At 41.7% G+C, this 20,005-nt stretch overlaps 1 long non-coding RNA gene across 7 annotated transcripts in view; it reads left to right on the top strand.

The window, feature by feature from the left end:
- Positions 1 to 1,593: 1,593 nt before the first annotated feature.
- LOC112542179 (uncharacterized) overlaps positions 1,594 to 20,005 on the top strand; it is a 31,288-nt gene continuing 12,876 nt past the window's right edge. For 2 of the 7 annotated variants that reach the window (XR_015795289.1, XR_003086013.2), the window contains exons 1-4: positions 1,600 to 1,757; positions 4,109 to 4,171; positions 16,479 to 16,587; positions 18,507 to 18,693. This is a non-coding gene — a long non-coding RNA (uncharacterized LOC112542179). Of the gene's footprint in view, positions 1,758 to 1,926; positions 2,252 to 3,127; positions 3,324 to 4,108; positions 4,172 to 16,478; positions 16,588 to 18,506; positions 18,694 to 20,005 lie in introns of those variants that run through there. The other 5 variants (XR_015795287.1, XR_015795286.1, XR_003086012.2 and 2 more) reach the window with 5 other exon arrangements.

Raw genomic sequence — 20,005 nt, 5'->3', positions numbered from 1 at the left:
AGAGAAAGAAAGAAAGAAAGAAAGAAAGAAAGAAAGAGGGAGGGAGGGAGGAAGGAAGGAAGGAAGGAAGGAAGGAAGGAAGGAAGGAAGGAAGGAAGGAAGGAAGGAAGGAAGGAAGGAAGGAAGGGGAGGACAGGAGGAGGAGGAGGAGGACAGTACTAAAAATGAAGTGGAGAAGCCTCTTTCCTACAGGAATGGGACACTCCAAACTCAATGTACTGAAGGAAGGCCATGTTGCCCAAGCCAGTTCTAGACTGGACTTCCAGCTAGAGGCCCCAAGAAACTCTCCCTGTGTGAAAATGCAAGCCTCCCTTTCTCCTCAGCTTTTCCATTTAGGCAAAACCATAACAGGCCAGTATACTTTGAATGCCTCCTCCCCTGTCAAAGTCACCCTGGTGTTGAATTAGAACTAGAATTAGAGTGAGGCCAAGGTTCATGTCCATCCTCAGGTATTGAAGCTCCATGGATGATTTGGGGCTAATCATGGTCTTCCAGCCCAAGCTATCTTCCAGGGTTGGTTGGGTTGTTGTGAGAAGTGAGGGAAGTTAAAGGGCTAGGTAGAGTGTTTTGGAGCAAAAAATGGGATAGGGATTTAGCAAAGAAATCATCGTTTCTGTTGACCCTCCCATCCAAGTTTCCTTCTCTCTTCATAGTCTGGCACGATTCATGTTTAGAATCGCAAATCATATAGACGCTGTAGTCCTATATACCAACTTTTCCGAACCAGCTGCTGGATTACAACTTCCAGCGTTTCTCGCCAAGTTCTGAAAATCGTTTGCTCGGGGAAGGTGATTACACACACTTCACCAGGAATAAGGGCTGCTGAACAACTGGGTTTTCATTCCCCAAACTTTGCCGTTGCTAACTGATATTTGAAGTTGGCTGCAAATATCACAGGAACTTAAACCAGTGTGCATTGTAGCCTGGTCCATAAGCCCTGGAATCCAGTATTTGCACTGCAGGTCCAACCAATTTTAAAACCTGCTTTATTGTCCCATGAGAGTCAGTTCCAAGGGCTATTGGAAATGCCGTAATACCTTCACTATTAACACCCATATATTTATTATTTATTATTATTAAAGTAAGGTGATTATTTCTTCTGAAATCATGCCAAGAAAACTGCAGGGACTTGCCCAGGCAGTCACCAGGAGTCCAGACGGACTCAAAGGCACCAAAAAACATCATTTTATTTATTATAATGCTATTTAAGAGATGTTACCATAAGGCTTTAGGATTAAAGAATTGGTACTCAAAATCAGTGCGTTCAAAACCTGTAATGTAAGCCCCTGCCATTTTCATACAAAGAGGCTATGAGAAGGAATGGGGAAAAGACTGGGATGTTTTAAAAAAGAAGGAAGGACAAGAGTAAACTGGAAGAACAAAATCAACCGCGTTTTGTTTTGCTTTAACAGCAGCTGTTGGGCTTCAGCTAGCGTTCGGGACTACGTTACCCAGACGCCTCTCTGCTCCCCTGGTCTCCCTTGCTCTCTTTTCTACCGGCTCATTGGCTACCGCCTCGGGCGTGTGGCCGAATGACCCATCTCGATTGGTTAATCGACTGCCACTCGGGGTGGCCCCGGCAAAGGTGGGCAGGGCGTGCCGCGGAGGCGCTGTGGTGGCCCCGAGGGAGCTGGCGACAAAGGTGGCTTCTTCTTCTATTTCTTTTCTTTTCTTTTCTTTTTCCTTTTTTCTTTCTTTCTTTTTTTTTTGCTGCGTCCCTGGCCGGCGCTTCCGCAGGCGGGAGCCGGAGCGCCCAGGTGAGCAAGCCTGGAGGACAGGCAACCTCTAGGGGGAGGAGCGGAGCCGCGCACGCTGGGGCTCGGGGAGCCCCTTGCCCCCATTCCCCTAGACCTGCCTTAGCGCATCCCTTGCCGGGCCCCCAACCCCCCCCCCCCCCCATTGGCCCACGTTGCAAGAGGAGTTCGGGGCTTTGCAAGCGGCTTTCGAAGGCAGCGCGGGCTCTTCGGCCGCGACTTTTCCTCGCCTTTCCCTTTTTTCCTTTCTCGTTTCGCCTCGCGGTCTCCGTGGAGCCCGGGTCGCCTGCAGTCGCTGGGCTTCTTCCCTTTGCGCTTTCCCGCGTGGGTTAGAGGTGGCGCGTCGGGGGGCTTCCTCCGGGCGCTTCCCCGCCGCAGCCGCAGCCGCGGGCAGCGGGCGAGCGAGAGCGGGTCCCGCTGGCCGCGTGGTTGCTCGCCCTCCGGCCGGTCGGCAGCTGCGCGGGGGCTCCGCAGAGGCGCCGGATGGAGGGCGGCGGGTAAGCCCACGAGCTGCTGCGCAAACGGGAAGAGGCACAGGGGCTAACGACCGTTGCCCCCTCCGGGGCTGTAGCGATGCCCACTTTGTGTCTGGACGCACGTGGGTGGGCGTTCTAGGAGTGAGTGCCGGAGTAGAGGGCTGCGGGTGGTTCTGGCGCGGGGCTTCCAAGCGGGCCTGTGCGTGCGTGTCAATGCACGCCGGGGTAGGTTGGAAAGGGCCAGCAGACAATATTTCCGCGTCGGAGTTCATTTCTTTGCATTTATCTCAGAATGGAGACTTGCTTTGAACGTTCGCTCTTAGTTGGGTCCATGCACGCTGTTAAGCCATGGGTTGACTATAGTTCGTCCTTGGTCTAGCTGAGACCTGTGCTGACCTGTGCTTTTTAAACGCACCACAATAGGCTAGCTTTAGGCACCACTCTAATCTTTAATCCATGGTTTCTCAACTAGCAAGAGGTGGTTCGCCCAAAGGGCTGCGGGAAAGCTGAACCAATCACACTTTTTGCTTGGTAGAGAATATGTCAATCCAGCCTTCATGGCTGATACAAGAAACCATGTATAAAATCAGTCATGTCTGTGTACCGTAAGAACACAACGATTATGTACCTGCATGTGAAGGAGAAGGTCTCCAGGTGTATTAGTAGAAACGGAGCTGTTCCCATACAAATCCCTCTAGAGAATTTGTACTGTTCAAACCTGCATTTACGGTGTGTGAGGACATTGGATGAAATATTTTTTAAAAGGCCTGATTATAAAGTACAGTAGTTTATTCTTGGGATACGGGAGATGCAATTACAGAGATACATTTAGTTATTTTGGAGGCTGAATATTGTACATTTGCTTTTATTCCTGCTTTCTTCTTTCTTTTCATACAGAGAACCATAATTTCTTCCCTCAAAGTCCTGTACCTTATTTCCCATTGAGCTCTACTCTTTGTTTAAGTTTGCAGTCTGATGTTTACTTGGAAGAACATCTAGTTTATGCCAGGAGACCTTTTCCTCCCCACAAGCAATAGCTGGAATAGCATCACAGCCTTAGGACCACAGTCCTCAGATCTCTTTCCAAAAAAAGGTGACTGTGATTTGGCTATAAATTTGCCAACTGCTTTGGTCTGAGTAGCTACCTTAAAGTCAGATGAGCTACTGCCAGCTCAGCAAGTGACCTGAAGTTGGGCATTTCAATTCTGAATGTTGTGGGGTTCAAGTTCATGAACCATTTAGCCCTGCAGATCAACACGCAACCATACCCAGGGAAAGTGTGCATTGGAACATCATTGGCATAACTGTGGTGCACATATAGTCTGTATCTGCAGCATCTTCATGACATTTACGTGTCTATAATTCCCAAATTAAATGGATAATGAAAGCCTGGTTAAATTAAATCTCACTTCCAGAATCTTAAGCAGGGAGTTCTCTTCGGGGATAATTTTTTTCCATGTGTGTGAGAGAGAATGTGATCCTTAATCTCAAAGAAGTCTGTTGGCTTATAAGAACGAAATTCCATATCCTGTGAAAGATTGTGTAGATTTCATTCCTGGAAACCATGCTGCTTTTCCTTACCCCAAAGTTCTTGGCATTCTTACACACTCAATCCACACAGGTGTGCCCTTTGATCAGTTTTCAAACGGCTAGTGTATGATTGTCATTAACTTTTTTTAAAAAAATTCATCCACTTTATCTTCCCTTCCCATCTCAAAAGAGCTTCTGTGGTAATTCACCAACACTGCATCTGTGTCCAGTAATTTAGAAATCCTTTTGCAATATTTTTTAACACATGAATGTCTTGCACATGAGAGGGATGCATAGATTCACTCCAATGAATAACTTAATTTATTTCTTGCTTATTTCTTCCTACAGCAGAAAGTAGAGACATTTCAAAAAGATTTTCATATGGTTGATGACCTGGAAAAAAAAAAGAAGGTAAGATAATTATTCTATAATAACATTGTTTTGGTACTATTTGTTTAAATGAACGAATGGTTACATTTGCAGGCTCAGTAACTCAGCTTCTTGAATGAAATGTGGTAAGAGAAGGAGTGTGCCATGGCATATATAAGCATCTTTGCCACTTTTCCTTGTCACAGATTTCCTCTCATCCTGGAATTCCAACTTTTGAAAGCACTGTAGATAATTTTTCGAAGTACTTAAATATTTAGCCAAAGCTCCCTTTGCTGTGGCTGTCACCTCTGTTTTGCATCAAATTGCAGATGTGTTTCTTAAGGATGTCTTTATTTTCTGCTTCATCTGCACATTGATAGATTGTGCATGACCAGGCAGAGTGAGACATACTTGGGAAAGCAATGTATTTCTTAAACTTTAAAAAAGCACCCCGAGAGAAAGAACGTAAATCTAATCTCCTTTTCGTAGGCCTGTTGGGCTCAGTTGATTAAAGGAAAAGATGAACTTGATCTGGAGGTTTTCTGCTACATATATGCTGTAGGTTGCTTCAACAGATAGCTTTGAAAGCCGTGAAAGAACCATAACATCACGGTTGATAAGTTTTCCTTCCTCTGAATAGATGAGTTGGAAATTGTCTGATTTTTTGAATTTGTGCATCTTTTCTCACTGGAGCACTTTTCTTTTGCCAAACTTTTTCCATGCAGTGCCTGCCTCTTTACAACAGGAGTGTGGCCAGATATTAGGTACTGAGAAATGTCACTTCGTGCATAGCCTTCCTTCATCTCGCCAACCGTGGGAAAAGTAGGGAGGAATTTCTCAGGATTTTGACGCAGTTCCAACTTCATATTGCCTACTATAACAATAAGGAAATCATGAAAAGGGTGTGAATTTTCCCCTCACCCCCATGGCCACCCACAGCGTTAATAACTTCCGTGAAGCTGAACCTATGTCTTCTAGACTAAACCCAGCCCTCTAGTCATTGCCTTCAGAGCACCATCTCTAGGTTTCAACCATATCATGTGCTTAATTTCACAGACATGAATTTTGAGCAGGACATCCCAAACATGAATTGCGATCCAGAGATGCTGAGGTTGCATCGACAGCTATGTTTGTTCTGGAAGGCCCAAGCCTCTTTCTCCCTCAGGTGGCAAACCCTGTCTAGACTGTCTTGCTCCAGATGGCAGCCCATTTGGGGAGCTGTGTTCCTTGACACAAATATTCCCTGCAAACAGAAAATCAGATCTCGGGGAGATGCCTAGACTTGATCCTTTTGCCTAGCATGTTAATTGTCTGCAGGGTGGTAGCCCTTATATTTGCTGTGCCCAAAATTTCTTTGGTGGCCTTCTCTAATGCTCTCTGCCCCATGCAATCCCAAAAGAAATTTCGATGCCGTTTTCATGGTAAAAAAAAAATGGAGCTCAGCATTTATTATATACATGAGGTGGCCAAGGGCTGAATGTCCTATCATTCATTGCACAAGATTATCTTCAGTAGCCTTCCTGGTTTTTCACTCTCCCATTGACACTCATGAGAAGACACCTGGAAGGACCATCTCCAAGGGATCTTTCCAGATCAAGAAGCAGATCAGCAAGGAGGATGCAGAGGGATGGAGAAATATATCTCTTGAAATTATATGTATATACCCTTGCACAGAGACACAAGCTTCACACACACACACACAAACACAGTGTTCTTTCCCAGCAAAAGAGTAAACTTAGAAACATAACCCAAAGGGATACTAAGCAAGCTCTAAGGCACCCCAAGAATAGGAGAGTAAATACAGAATCCTCTTTCACAGGGGAAGAAAACTTTCAAGGAAAAGGGAGTCCATATTTTGGCACATTATCTGGAGAAACAGATTATTCATTTTGACCTGGCATAATGACATAAAGACATAACGACATAAAGATGTAAGCCATTAAAGTTACCAGAATCACTAGATCAGAAGCTGGAACTGGTAGGGAGTTTAAAATACTTTGAAAAGAGTACAGATAATTAAAAACATCTGGGTGGTGATGGTGGATTTTTGGGTTTTTTGTCTTGTTTGTTTGTTTTCAGTGGTGGTTCTTTTTGGCCAGGCACACCTGAAAGATAGCAAAGTTGGCATTCGCTATGTCTCCTTAGGAATTTCACTGCTGATCTTGCACTGTTGAAAGAGTTCCTTCTGAATGCAAGCTTCCAGCCCAAGAGATGCGATATCTCAGGAATGATCTTAGCAAATTAGGCCACCAAGCTTTAGTAAATGTAAGCAAACATGCCTCGGGTGGTTTAAAATTTGGTATAAAAGCTCAGGATAATAACATCTAAACAAACAAGCCAATGATCAAGAGATGAATGGTGATATTTAAAATCTTGGAGGAATGAGCCAGACAAAGAGAGATGACTTTACTCAGCAGCAAATGAATCCTTAGGGTGCCAGATGGTTCTCCCCGGGTGCAGAATTCCACAGTCTAGGTGTGGCAATGGCAGAGACTTTATTTTGAGTTCCCGTGGACCTTGGTTCCCAGAGAACCATGCTTCTGCTAAAGTTCAGGCTTGCAAAGAAAGCCCTAAGCTCAACACATTCGAATCTGGGTAATAATTGATGAGAAAGGAAAGATCTTTTCGGTGTTGTGACAGTAACAACTATTTTGAAATTAGTCTGGAAACACATGGGCAGCCAATACAAATGAATTCAATGAAGGTGCTACATGTGTCAATAAACAGAACACGGTAAGAAGTTTAGGTAAAGCTGGGCTCTCTTTTTTTTGGAAGTGTTGGACTTTGGGGCACTTTTTAAAATTTTTCACAAGTCTCTTTCAGATTGTTGGGATATGAGTGCGTGGGTGTGGGTGTACTGTATATGTATATATTGTTTTAACTGGAAGAAGATATACTTACCTGCGTGGGTTGCTTCAGTTACACGGTGGCGAGTATGTGTAAGTCTCCTGTCTTATATTGTATTTTATATTGGAGAATTATCTCCATATAACTTGGCTTCCTCTTCTTCAGTTAACTCCCAAGGGGACACATAAAGGAACCCCTCCAGTCTGATCATTTTCAGATTGAGAAGCTTGGTTAATCAGGAAGCCTTCCCACCAAGAGAGGATGAATAACCTAAGAAAAGAGAAATTTAGCCGGCTATAATAAATGTATAATGATGATAACAATACTGTACTGTTGGCTGTAGCAGTTCTGCAGCATCCGACTTTAGGAGAAGCTTCAAAACACTTTTCAAAGGCAGCCTGTCGCTGTTTTCTCCACTTTCACTCTATTTTGGAAGGGAGGGCAAGGCTGTTGGCAATCCAGTGTATACGTCTGTTCAGAAGTAAGTGCCTCTTTTTTTCTTAAAGCAAGGTCTCAAAGCTTATCTTTTAACTTGGCCTTTTGAGTGGCTTTTGCTGGTTTTATTTACTATTTTATGATGCTTTCTTTCTTGATATTTTAGATATGAATATAGTGTTTGTATAATAATATAATAGCTTTTATTATTATTATGGTATCATACATGCGAAATAATAAATTCATATAGTCCCAATTGGGGTTGTCGTTAGGCGAGGGGAAATAGGATTATAACTTCTCTTAGCAAAAGATCATTACATGCATGGAGCAGATCCTTCTTCTTCATTAGGGATAGGGACTTTAGAGAATCCACTGTTTCGTTTATTTATTATTCTTCAGACTTCTGCCCCACTGCAATCCAATGATTGTCGGCAGCTTACATATAGTATAAGACAGCTTAAAACATCCCCAGCCTGATTAAAACTAAATGACAATAAAAGAAGGATTAAAAAGAAAGATATAAATGCCTAAGGGAATATCCCCCAAGATACTTCAGTCTCCTTCCTAAAAAAAGACCAAGGAGAGGGCTACCTGATCTCCTTCAGGGGCTGTTTCAAAGCAGCACCTTCTAGCTACAGCCTCCCAAATCTCTCAGGAACATGGGAGTCTAAGTAGCCATGTTCTGTGTCCCATGTTCTATGTCTTGTGTATGTTCTAATAGGTTGGGCTGGCATTGGTTGGGTAAAGCTGTCCTGTAGGCTTATCTTCCCCCATTTTATCCCCTCCAAGAGATTGATGAAATGTTTATTTTAAAACAGGTTGGATGAGGGGCTAGAGAACATTCTTTCCTTTTTGCAAAGTTAAAAAAAAGGTTTGAGGAAAAATAAGTCCTCCTGAGTTAAATAAGTGAGGCTGTGGCTGAATGATGGGTACCCTGAATACGTTGTTCTGCAAAGCAGGTCCATAGCCCCAAATGCTTACTCATTAGTAGCTTTTATTCCTCCTGAGGGTGGACTCCTTTGCTCTAATAACAGCTAAAAGTTGGAAGGGTTTGTCTTCAAGGCTGGAAGGTATAATTATTTATTTATGTAGCAAATTTATATTGCCACCCATCTCAAAAGCATGACTCTTATATTAGGCCAAAAAACCTAACACAAGAGCTCCAAAGGCAATTCTTTTTCATACATTTGCTTTATCTTGGCATGGCAATTAGAATAAGTAAATAATCTATTAGTGGTTTGTGGGAAATTCTGAATGGTGTTGGCTTCATCTCAACAGCCACAGGGTTTTGGGTCTTCCCCTTCAGTATCTTCTCAATTTAGAAGAATTCTTGGTAGCACATTAGATGGATCTGCCCTCTAACCCCAGGGAAATAAATAAATAAGATTAATAGAGCTGTGGGGGGTTTTTCCTTCTTTTTAATGACTTGTCATCTTATTTACCAATCACCATCTTGCTGTTCCTTCAAGACTCTCGGGGCGGCAAACATGGTTGCCCTGTTTTTGATGAACATGCGAAGTTAAGTGAGAGACAACAGCTGACCTAGGATCACCATGTGAACATCAAGACTGCGGTGGGGTTAGAATGTAGATTTTCCCAAGACTTGAGAAATAGCAACTTGGAGGTAGCTAAAATGGTATGAAAAGAATCTTTGAAGAGCCATCCAAAAACTTTAAAAGATTGGTTAATATTTAAGAAACCCTGTTAATGTTGCACATCTAAATTCCTTAGATTGATTGATTGATTATGTGCCATCAAGTCTTTTCAACTCCTAGTGACCACATAGATAGATAGGTTTTCTCCATGAAAATTCCTTTGAATCTTACATTAAATCATGGCAAAGCAAATATTGACTTTAATAAGTTATGGGTGAGAAATAAATATTCATATTTTACCTAAATAGGACTCAAATGTTACTTTAGCTAGAACTGGATCAGTGTTGCTTTATTTTAAGCTGGAATTGCTGTTTGTGACCTCAGGCATTTATGATCTGGGCTGTTTAAATTGTTGTTTTTAACTTTGAACGCCACCCAGAGCCACTGCTATGAGATGGGTGGCCATATAAATTGGATGGATGGATGGATAGGTAGATAGGTAGATAGGTAGGATGATGGATGAAGAGAGAGAGAGAAAGAGAGCAAGAGAAGGATGGATGGATGGATGGATGGATGGATGGATGGATGGATGGATGGATGGATAGATAGATAGATAGATAGATAGATAGATAGATAATTCAGGTGGGGGAAAGTGTGGGATCAAAAGGGAATAGTGCTAGTTTGGAGAACCTGTTTCCTTAGAATCTAGGTCTGTTGTGCAGAAATTCTGAATTTGTATATCTTCAGGACTTTTGATAGAGTTTTTTTTGTAAAAGAAATAATGCTGAAAAAAATATGGAAATAGAAGTTGGCAGAATTTGCAACAACTCTGTGAAGCTTTAGGAACCTCTGGTCTTAAAGGGACCATCTTGATGGAGTATTGGAGAGAATTTTTCTCTTTTTCCCTTCTCAGTAGCTATGGCCTTCCCTGGTAAAGTAGGACATATCCCTCACCTCCCCCTTTATTTCTCCTGTTGCTGGTAGGCAAAGTTATTTTTATGCAGATAGTTTTCTGAGGGCTGGTTCTGAACAGCTGCATTTTCAAAGTCCAGTTGGAAGAGGATGCTGAGGAATCTTCATGTAAGGACCATATCTTTTTTACTTGTCCATAATTTGCTCAATATGTTTGTTGTGGGTTCACCCATTGGCTTGGCTTGACTTGGCTTGGCTTGGCTTGGCCTGCCCTGCCCTGCCCTCTCCCCTCCCCTCCCCTCCCCTCCCCTCCCCTCCCCTCCCCTCCCCTCCCCTCCTCTCCTCTCCTCTCCTCTCCTCTCCTCTCCTCTCCTCTCCTCTCCTCCTCTCCTCTCCTCTCCTCTCCTCTCCTCTCCTCTCCTCTCCTCTCCTCTCCTCTCCTCTCCTCTCCTCTTCTCTTCTCTTCTCTTCTCTTCTCTTCTCTTCTCTTCTCTTCTCTTCTCTTCTCTTCTTTCCATAGGGACTAGCAAGGCTGAGCTGGATTCTCTGTGGAAATTGCATCAGAGAGCCTGTCAAATGGATGGAAACAGATGAAAAACAAGGTTTATGTTGGAGGCAAGGCAGTCACCTCATGCTTTTCAGAATTGCTTAGTATTCAGCTTCCTACAGTAGGCCAAGCTGATTTTGTTTACTTATTGATTCTATTTAAATATGCTTTTTCTGCTTTTCTACTTCAAAACCACTCCTAACGGTGAACAAAATAATTAAAAACATAATTAAAAAATGCAACCAACATTTGAAACAACCACTTCAAAAATGCAGTATGTACACTTAAAGCAGGCAATCATATTTTTGTCCATCCTTCTAGGTTTAGCAAGGAACATTAGCAAAGTAAAGGTACTGCTTGATCTTGAACATTTCCAGGGGTGTAATAGGCTTTTCTAAGTTTCCTGTTAAATAATTAGTCCCTAATTCTACACTACTGAAATCTAAAAAAAACATGTATCTTATTCCCACTGGTCTGTGCTCTCCTGGAGTTTCCAGATATTCACACACTTTCCTGTTCCATGTAGCAAAGGAATAAATTCTGTCATGAAGAGCTTTTCGCCATCAGGGGTGTCTTCCATTCAGGGTATCCTTAGAATGTGGTCAAAAAGCTCTGCCCATTTTTAGGATCATCTATATATATATGCTCTCTTTCCCACTTGTCATTCTTGCGGTCACCAGCTAGCATTTAGAATAATACTCTACCAAAACCTATGTTCCAGTTTTCTGAAAGAAGAAATGTCTGGTTCTCTGCTGTAGTGGCAAGGTGCTTTAGCAAATCCTCAGATGTAGGTGGTCTTCAGATGTTTGGTCTTTAACTTCTAGTATGCTCAGCAATCAAACTCCACATCTTTGGAGACCAGGAAAATTGGCTTCAGAATTGGGGAGATGGTTATGAAATGTGCTTTATTGTTTTGAGCTTTCTGTGATCCATCTTGCCATGCTCTGCAGCCTCCCTGGTTTGAAAAAGCTTCATCTGTGAGGCTCCCTCCTGATGTGGGGTCCCCTTGGGCTTGAATGGAAGGGTAGGAGATCAGGGAGGATGGAGTTTCTGGAACAGAAGATTGAACAATGAAAAACAGGACATCCATCTGCATCCTGGGTTCACCTCACTGTGTAGGTTAAGTGCAAGATTTCTGCATTTCAGAGAATTTCACTGATTTTTTTTCCTCCTCTGCTTGAAAAAGAAAAAAGAAAAGAAAAGAAAGAATCCACCCCCCCCCCCAACAGATTAAGAATGGTAAAGAAATAAAATGCATCACATTCCTTTAGAGACAAACATTTCTAAATCCATATACTCCAAATACCCATCTGGCCAACACTGAGATTTTCTTCGTGAAATGAAAGCACGCAGAGACATTAAGAATCTGCAAGATGCTGGGTGTGGTGTCACGATTGAAGCCCACCCCCTTGTGCTTGCAAGCATTACCAAGAAGGACAGCTTCAAATCGCAACACTGCGCTTGCCATTTTGCAGTTTTTGGATACCCCTGGAAGGACATGTGGCAGAAGAATACCTAAATCACCATGCAATTGTGTTTTTTGTTTTAGCCATTCTTTAAAAAAAAAAATTGAACTTTTATTTCCATAAGTTCCCCCTTTGGTAAAGAAAGCCTCCTTAGAAAAATAAAGCCATTTTCATTTCGTTCGGCATGCAGTAATTTCTTATTTATTTATTTATCATATTTATATGGCCGCCCATCTCACAAAACATGACTCTGGGTGGAGTACAATAAAAAGAACCACAAAAAGGACAATATTAAAAAAAAATTCCACAATTAAAACATTAATATTGTTTTTAAAAAGCTAGGAGAGAACATTGGATGTTACAGGCAATGCAGCCGCCTCATTCAATCATCATTTCCTTGAGACCCCCAAGCCTGTTGACACAGCCAAGTTTTGAGGGACTTCCAGAAGGACATCAAGGATGGGGCCAGTCTCACCTCAGAGGTGGGGAGGATGATGTTCCACAGGGTGGGGGGCCCAGCAGAAAACACCTGTCTCCTGGGTCCCACCAATTGTAGCTCCTTAAACGATGGGACCTACAACATACCTCTTCTGCCAGACCTGACCTATCTTCCCCATAGCCCTCAACATTTAACCCTGCTTGTGTTCAAGTACCTGATGTAAGCTTGGTGGGGAAATGTGACATCGCCAGGGCAAACCTGGGTTTGGATTTTTCCTCCCCCTTTCTGTCTGTCTGTCTGTCTTCTGAGTCTGCTTTTGGTTCAGAGTGTGCAGATTGGAAGCACATTATGAAGGGAAGGTAAAACACGGGATTGTTCGAATGTGAACGCCAGCATGTCTGTCTGTGTCTGTATCTAACCTGCCAGCTTGATTTCATTGCAGAGCATAATCCATCTTCAGAGGCGAATTTATAGGGAATCATTAAGGAAGGCCTGCTATTGATTTGCTAGAAGCTGGTAGCCGCACTAAGAGACTGTAACCCCAATTGGACAACATTTACTTGATCCTGCAAGCATTTTAAGCGGGCACTTTGTTTGTATAGCGAGAGCTATTGCCTTTTGCCCAATTTGGAGTGGTGAGTGATGGAGACAGTGGCCAGGGCTGCTAAGTGTTTAAATGATGACACCATTATGTCCAGTGATTATTTTCCGACCCCTTCTTCTCTGAAACGTGAGATTCCAGGCAAGAATTACACCTGTTCTCTCATCTCCTTCGAATCTCGACTCTGCTGGCTATGGGGATGATGATTGATCTGTTTGTGACAGATTGCAGGAAACAACCATTGATTTTTCAATATTTTTACCTTAAAATTATTTACAGTTGTAACCAGGGGGATGTATTTCCATGGGCTGTCGGCTTCTGAAAGACGCCGGGATAATATTCCCTACTCCCTGACAAGACAAATTACCTGTAATGATTGCAGTAGCTGAAGGGTATACTTTTATTTTAAAATATGTCAATAACTGCAGTGACTAAACGAATATTGATTCAGCATAATGAAGCCTGAGTAATGTGAAAATGAGATCTTCAAGGGAAGGAAAGAAGGAGAGATTCCTCCCCCCACCTACCTACCTATCTACCTTCCTTTCTCCTCCTCCTCCTCCTCCTTTGTCCTCCTTTCTTAGCTTGTAGCAAGGAAGTCTTCTATTCTTCATGGCTGTCTGTCAAAAATGTGCAACATTATAAGCATTTCACCAATAAACAATGAAGGGAATAAGCCACGGTTTTGGAGGCCGAGAGCTTGAACGTACAGTGTCCTTCTAAAATAAAGGAATGTTCTTCTAAGTTAGTCCTCTGACCTAGAAGGAGAAGGGGAAAAAACAAAAGACTTTACATGGGAAATATTCAAATGTTGGAATCTGGGGGAAAAAATGGCCAAAGAATCCAAGGATGTGTTAGATGTTCTCAAATTTATTCTAGGAGATCTCTCTTCAACCTCTTCCCCTTTCAGTCTGTGGGGATTGCATGCTGGCTCTGAAATTCTGAGAGCTCCAGCCCCAATGGATCTGGAGAAAGTCTGTTCAAGAGCCCTTACAAAGACAAGGGCAGAGTTTGGCCTTTGGCATTCTTGGCATGACTAGGTCTGCTTCCCAAAAATGGGTCAGAGCAGGACTAAAAAGTGGTCAGAACTGGGACAAAGCTAAAAACCCTCTGGCAACATCTGAATTATGGTAAGGAATCCAAACATGACCCAATTTTTGTGGAGCTGGCTTCCTTCTAGGATAAATGAACCCAGACACATTCCTTGGAAATATTCTTACAACTGTGATACAGAATGAAGGTAAAGGTCTATATTCTTCTTTTGTGTACAAGAGAGATCTCAGAGGTCTTTTATTACTGGGGGAATGTGGTTTGTGGGAAATTGAGGATGGCTGTGAAGATTATGCAGCAGTAAAGCCTATGTTTTAGCTTTCCATAGCTCCATTATATCTATGATGCATGTCCCTGTGACATTTATGAGTTAATTTTATAAGCGCACATGGAACATTTGTGGGGTAAATCTTTCAGAATCCCTGTCCTGTATTAAATGATCTGGGCTGCAGTTTCCAGACTAATATATGGATTGGGACTCAACTTAAAAAGTTGAAACGAGTTTCCAGCAGTCCAAAAGTGTCCAATATCCTTTTGATTAAAGGTTTAATTAAGGATTTTTAGAGCGTGTGCATGTTGTGTGTACGCATGTAAGTATAAATGTGTGTGACGGGAGATTATTAGTAAGAAAAGAGCCAAACTGTAAGTCACAATCATTACTGTGAAACTGATGCAGGCTGCAGTTTGAGAGTTTGTCCCATTTTAAACTGAACCCATCATGAAGCAACCCAAGTCTGTTTTCTTTCTGCTAAAAATGGCAGGACTTTTTTTTTCATAGCGTTCCATTTTGTGTGCACTGGATATGTTTATTCCACACTGATCTGTAAAAATATAAATCTGCTTCTCATTTTAAAACTCTTTTCTTGACACCTGTCTAATCCATTTTAACTCCAGTATCCTTGGCATTTTTTTTTTTAAATGTCAAAGGAGGGGTGTACATATTTCTCTTTCTCTTCTGATGGAAAGAAAAAGGTTCTATGATTTATTCGCCTCTTGTAATAATATAAGGCACCTATATCTCCTCCCCCTCCCTCCCTAAATGAATTCATTTTATTCCACCCATCTAAGGAGAACTCTGTTTTTCAGCTCAGGTGATGTCCTTGGGATGCTGGCAACAGCTGGAACTGGAGACCTTGTACATAATTCACAAACAGTGGAAGCTTCCGCCCTGCTCTTTATTTACTGCGTGCACACATTTCATTTCCAGCTTGGTTCAGGTTGCCTTCATTCGATCTGTTGGCCACTCTGACCTGTCATATTTTATTTTGGTGTCCTTTTGAAGGGCTGTATGCCACTTCTTTTAGTTGTGTTGCTTAGTGTGAGAGAAAATGGAAGTCCTCTGAGAAAAGCTGGCCAGTCTTCTATCTTGAATGGAATATTCAGAGGTCTAGAGAGTCAACAGCAGGACGAGTCCCTTCATCCGTGTCCCTAGTTCCAGAATGTGGTGTGATTATAGATAATTAGCTTGAAGGATCTGTGTTCTTTCTATCTGGTCCTGTCAGCTGTTAGACCAAGCTAGCACTTCCAATAATGTATTAGACTTGTCTGATGTTTCATCACGGATATGAAGGAATTTGTAATGATATAAATGTGGGGAAGAAATGAGTATGCTTATGAACAATCAGAAATACAGAGGATGCGGGTCTAGTTGGGCTGTGTCCTGTAACATGTGAAATATTCAAAGAGGCCTTATACACCTGAATCTTTCTGTTCCCAGTGATTCCTCTTTGGCTTTTCTCTAGTCATACTTAGGTTGAAGAACCACTACTTCCTGCTTCCACACACGCAATGGCTTGAAGGACCTGAGATGACTTATGATGTGAATGTGTTTATGGATGGACCAGCCAGAGATTTGTATCTCCACCTATCTTCTGTTTTATCAAGGAAATGATGGCCTGAAAGCATCTGATCTTAATTTTTCAGGGAGACTCCTAACATGTCCTTTTCTCCTCTTCCTGTGTGGGAATCGGAGTCCACAAAGAGGTCTGGTGCTACTGAAAATTCTCAGCTCTAACTAGTTGAGCTATTTCGAGCTCAAGATTCCTATCTTTAACTTGTCTCCTGAACTGAGAGCATGATTTTGACCATAAGAGTGGCAACTGAAGATGATACTTGGAGGTGAAAAGGCAAACCCATCTTTGTTAAGTGATCTTGAATAAGAGGCTTGATGGACTACCTACTTCTCAGTCTGAGTAACTTGCCTATCGTATAAATGAGGAAAATGATTTGTGTATACAAATGTGTGAAAATTGAGTGAAGAAGCACCTCAGATGAAATAACAGATTTGTTGATAATCCATCTTGTATTCTAGCCTTTCTCATCAATAGCCCAGTTTCCTAAAATCTAGCTTAGCATTACTGGCCCTGGAGATAAACCGGAATGAAGCAATTTATGAATCGTCTGAATGCTCTTCCATGGTATCATTTTTGCAAATAGACTTTTTTTTTTCTTTAATAGGTAAACTGTGATCCCAGTAGAAAAGCTCTTTTCCCACCTGGTGCCTTCCAAGTTGGCCACTTTGGCTGAGATATTTTGGGATGGAAGCTGGAAGGCAGCAATTGCTAAGGTATGTGGAGAAAATTCTGGACATGTTCATTTTTTTTTTTTGACGTTTTCAGTATGCAGTGAAGTAGCTTAAACCCAAGGTGTGAGTGATGTCACAAGTATGTTGACTTCATCCCTTTCCTCCTGTGATTCCTCCTTAACCTTTTTTAAATTGCAGTCCCATAGAAATAACCATCAGCAATTCCATGCCCTGGATTGCCAAATCTGAATCAACTGTGGGTGCTGCTGAAGTCAGAGAGTCTCCGGTTGCCACACACATTGCTTATTTTTAATCCCTGTCCTTCCAGAAAACAATGTCTGAAATAGGCTTGTTCCTCCTGCTTCTTAATCCACCATGTGTGGCTCTGGTAGAACCATGTAGTTATCCTTAATTAAGGCAACGTAACGGGAGCCTAATGTGTTTCATATATATAGCTTAGGAGAGGATGACATTAGGTCAGCAACTCAAATCATACCTCTGAGTGCACATAATGACCAGGCATTAGAGTTTAGGATTGCAGTGGTGTTTGTTTAGTCCTCAAGATAGAAAACAAAATGTAAACTTGGAGTAGACAGAATCCATTTTTTATGCAGATATAAATACTCCAAATAATAGGTTGGTTTCGACTAGACTTCCTGACTCTGCAATGATTGCTGTATTCTGTGCAAATATTTCTAGATCCCAAACATTCTCTACTTGGTTGTTTCTAAGTTCCTATTTTCACCGCACTTACAAAAATGTTTGGCCAGAGCCCACAATTTACCTTTTTAACCAGGGCTATAAATTCCACTTCTGAACTGTTCTAATTTTGGTTTGTGGCAAACAAAATGTAATGTATTTATTAAGGAAGTGGATGGTTGTAAGTAACAAGTCTTCCTTGTTTTAGGACATAAGAAGTGCTTTCCTGGATCTGACCAAAGGATCTTCTCGTTTGTCATTGTTTCCAACAGCAAACAGCCAGATGGCTCCTGAATTTTGTAGTAGAACATGATGACGGAAGCTGGGTTGCACTGTTTACTCCCAGCATCTGGTTTCCAAACTTTACATTCCAGTTACCTCCTGCATACAGTCCTATGAACTGACTTAGATTTTTAAGATTGTCTTCAGAGGTCCTTACAGACCTCACTCATTAAGATCTGTAAGGTTGCCATGTTCTAGAGGTAAAGCCTACTCAGTGGTGGTGTCTACCTAGTGGACTTCACTTTTTTCACCAGGGATGCGAAACCAGGAAAATTATGAAATATAATCATAGTAACTTATATGAACGTTAAATGTTTAGCTTGGCTCCACCCATTCCTTTGCCCTGGCCTTAGTCTGAATGTTGTTCAAATCCTGCAGGATGTTCTCTGCCTTAGGGAAGTGTTCCATCTGTTATAGATATGTCACTAAAACCTTGTTTTCTCTCATTTTTAATTGAAACACTTATTGGTGTGCTGCTCTTCCTGCATTTGCTATAAAGCTTTGGTTAATGACCTCCCATTTTACTGCAAATGGCTTATTTTGATTTTATCATTTTTCTTTGTATGGGTATTTGGTATTGTAAGCTATCATGAGGAAGCCACATCTTGAAAAGTGTGGATGGATATTAATTTTTTTAAGTTAATTAAAAAAAAAACGTGCTTAGTACCCATTGACAGACCTTTCTATGTGTGCTTGCAATCAATTTTGGAAGTTATCTAATCATCACATTTCAAACTAGGGCATTTGATAAGTCGTTTAGATAGACAGGTCAGTCAGCTATTATTGGCTGCAGAGGGATAATAGAATTTAACAGTAGGAAGTACTTTTAACAGTGGGAAGACTGGCATCTCACTGTTATAGTAGTAAAGATTATAGTAGCCATTATTGCTACTACATTATTATATTCCTCCTCCCAAACTTCTATCAAGCTACGTGCATTAAACTGCTGCTTTCAGATATTCCATATGCTTCCATTGCAGATCATTGTTTACTTTCCTTGTACAACCAAACACCTTTGGCGACATAATGTCTGGCTGCATAAAGAAGTTTCCAACTATCGTGTTCACTTCCTTTGCATATGTTGCGTGCAAAATACAGGCTTTGTCACCAAAGTATAATCCAGCAAGCCAGGGGTGACCAAATTCAAATCTATTTGAAAAGAACAAGGTAAGCTTATTCTAGCAAATTGTCTATAGATATATCTTTATAGAATATATCTTTCTACAATACAATGTATATATTTATACAATTACTTTCTCTCTGGGTATTTTTTTTCAACTTTTGCTTTCACTTCTACTAAAATGGCCTGTTTCTTTGGTTGACCGACATGAGCTTTAGTGCTTCCATGGGCCCTTGGGGGTCAAGAGCAATTAATACAAACCAAGATTGGTCCTTTGAATGCCTTTCCTGCATCTTTCCTGGAGTTGAAAATGTGTTAGAATTAGCAGTGAGGTCTCATTGTGCTAGCTGGATTGAATTTGTTCGGAGACAAGATCCCAGCGCTTGAAATAACTCAACATTTGGTAAGTATGCCCTGGCCACTGATGGACCATGGATGAACTATTAAGACCACCATTTAGAGGTACCCCATCTAGGACTTCCTATAGTTTGGGGAAATTGGCCATTTCTTCTTTGCACTAAGCAAATGATATAAAGTGTAGGTGACAGGCAAGAACTTCTCATCTACTCTAGAACAAAGTTGTTTATGGGGCAGTTGAGTATGTTATGTCTGAGAGCATTTTGGCATGTCACCACAGGCTGATGTGTGTTTTGTGTTCCCCAGTTGCTTTTCTTCTTTGCTAATTAGGTTCTTGTAAACATTTGCAGTGTTCGAACGCTCCTCCATGTACTTCCCACCTTCCCAAATTCAGCCTTGTGAGCTCTGCCTGTAACTATTAGGGTAGTCTGTTGATTCGACAGCCCTTTTAAATTAATAGAATAACAGGGAGCAGACGAGCATATCTGTTAATTTTTCAAAACATTTTCATTCCGCACAAATTAGCATAGGTCTTGGAGGGCAAACTGACAAGAGGTTGTTGGTAAACTGTGTATTTAATTAATTGAAAAAAAAAGATACTCAAATTGCTTTTGCAGTTGTTATTAAAAAGTCGAATCAGTGTTGTGCCAGTTCTCGACTATAATTAGCACCTGGGGGAATTAAATATTTAGCATTTGTAATGTAACAGTGCTAAGGACACAAATTTCTATTTTTGTAATGAAAGCAACACAGTGTAAGTGCAAACGTTGGAGCCGACAGCTGTGACAACCCAAACAGCTTGGGATATTTCAATAAGACACCTTATCGGACAGCTAGTCTTCCTGGGTTATTATTTGGAAAAGATCTGTGAGCTGAAATCCCACTGGAAGCCTGTTACCCCAGTATTTAAACGTGCTTGCCGTGCAAAACAGTTGAGCAAACGTTGCGTGGTAAGGACTTGAAATGTAGCGTTTTCCCCAACCGGCCTTCTCAAAAATTCAG

The sequence above is a fragment of the Python bivittatus genome, unplaced genomic scaffold, assembly GCF_059951505.1.
Source record: "Python bivittatus isolate LINGU-HERP-01145 unplaced genomic scaffold, Pbiv_v1 ctg000190_np1212, whole genome shotgun sequence".
In the NCBI taxonomy this organism is placed as follows: domain Eukaryota; kingdom Metazoa; phylum Chordata; class Lepidosauria; order Squamata; family Pythonidae; genus Python; species Python bivittatus.
The sequence above is the reverse complement of the archived record's forward strand: the minus strand, read 5'-3'. Positions and strand labels throughout refer to the sequence as shown.